Source organism: Morone saxatilis, unplaced genomic scaffold, assembly GCF_004916995.1.
Source record: "Morone saxatilis isolate NCDOM2014 unplaced genomic scaffold, NCSU_SB_2.0 Contig2, whole genome shotgun sequence".
Lineage (NCBI taxonomy): Eukaryota > Metazoa > Chordata > Actinopteri > Moronidae > Morone > Morone saxatilis.
In genome coordinates, this window is record NW_023339762.1 from 17,658,664 (window position 1) to 17,660,692 (window position 2,029).

The 2,029-nt window shown below is 37.3% G+C and overlaps 1 protein-coding gene across 1 annotated transcript in view; it reads left to right on the plus strand.

Annotated features, from left to right (window-relative positions):
* The window catches only part of b4galnt3b (beta-1,4-N-acetyl-galactosaminyl transferase 3b), a 20,797-nt gene that overhangs the window by 5,078 nt on the left and 13,690 nt on the right, over positions 1–2,029 (plus strand). The gene's annotated exons all lie outside the window — the stretch shown is intronic.

Genomic DNA, 2,029 nt, shown 5'->3' on the forward strand with positions numbered 1-2,029 from the left:
TGTGTGTGTGTGTTTGTCTGTGTCCACAATGCCCGGGTGCTTAAACACTCTATCTCACCTCCTCTGAACTCTGAATAACCTGCCCAGGCCTGCCCAATTCCCTCCCACCTCAGTGGTTTCGCTTATGTGTACACTATATTTCCTGAAGCAGGGTCTGCTTCAGCAACTTCCATTGCTCTGTATTAGGGTCATCATATTTCCACTATATTAAGCACCACTGTGCTTTGGCCAGTTGCTTGAGCTTCAGATTTCATGTTTGGGGGAAGCTGCTGCTGTGTCTGGCTCTACTGATCGGTGTAACCAAAGTTTATATGAGCATTGTAATACTCCCAGGGATAGTGTGGGTGCCCTCTTAGTTATTGGTTGGAAGTTGTTTACACTCTAGAATAAATTGTAAAACTATCCAAGTGCTACACCCAGAATATGTCATCTGTCAGTGATTTTTCTATACTGTTTATTTGAGGGTAGGCGTCCCAGTAGTAGTGTTTTATTGCAATATTGTATTTACTTTATTTTTGCACCAACGTGATAAAGTACCTTCATTTTTGGGGTTATTTAAGAAATTGAATTGCCATCTATTCATTTAATCTATAAATGTTTTATTTTGTTCAATTTAATTTACAGAAAGGTTACTAAATCATGTTTTTATGGCTTATGCTTGAAAATTGACTTTAACAATTGATTATCAACATCAAAAAAAGTGACCTGATCTACATAATTCATACCAGTATTACAATGTAAAATTACTAATGCAGAATTATAAATGTTATCCGTATTGCCCACTCCTACTTAACATGTTTTATGTTTAATCAGAGGGTGTTAAAAGTTTGTTTACTATAAGTGATATAATAAACAGTCAGTTATAATCATATGGGGCAAAAAGTTAAAAAGGATCTTAATAGTTTATGTTCTGTTGAAAACAGATCTGGAGGGAAATAGGCTTGTTAAATGATTACAAGCAAAGCCAGTCCTGTGAAACACTTTGAGTCATTTGTCTAAACCTCAGAGCCTGGGCCCTGCTAACATTTAACTAACCCTGCTGATGACAGCACAGTTAGCTTGACCACTAATGCAATCTGCAATACAGAAGCTTTGACTCTTACCTGCATTATTCTGCCCTTGTGCTGCAATCAGCACACACAGATCAGATAACATGGCCCCTTTGGCAGATGTCACACAGGTGTATGTTTACAGGACATCTGGGCCTCTGCTGAAACTCGACTGCTTTTTCATTTACGTGTGTGTGTGTGTGTTTGTGTGTTCCAGTGTTTCCTACAGACTTTCACTGAAGCAATTAGAGGTAGGGAAAAGACATTTGACTTAGGTTTCCATTGTCGCCATTCCATTGTAGAATAGAATTTAATTTATGGTGTTATTACATTGAAGAATTCAATAACAACACGTTTTTCAGAAAAAGTGCCCCACTTATAATCCACAGAACACACTGTCAGTAGTTTTTAAGTGACTATTTCTTTGTTAGAAAGTAGTTCCTCACCATTAATTCTGTGTATTATCCAGAGTAATGGGGTTTCCATAAAGATAAGTAAATTGATAATGCCGAGAGCTCCACAGATGAAATTCCATTCACCTTCATTGTTTTGGGGAGAAGGCAGAAATCTTAAAACCCAATCAAATAAAACCAAAACTATTGCCTAGATGCCACTGGAGGTGGTGAAATGCATGTTCTGCAAATTGGGTGACTCAACACTTTAAGTAGGACCTGTCTGTACACAGGAAAGAGGGTATAATCGTAGGAGTGAGATGACAGTTGAAACCAGTAGTCCCGTCTTTGTATTGTCAATGGTATCTAAGGAAGTCTGCATTTGTTGGTTTGAGGTTGCTAACAGGGCTGCACAATGCATTAAAAATATTATCAAAATTAAAATGTAATATTCCAGTCGCAGAACTTTTATTAAAGTTACTAAGTTAAATGTGTGACAAACCAGTATTATAATGAAGTACTTTAGTGCTACACAAACGCCCTGGCCTACAAATCTTGTTCTCTGGATTTAAGAAAATATGTTTGTTT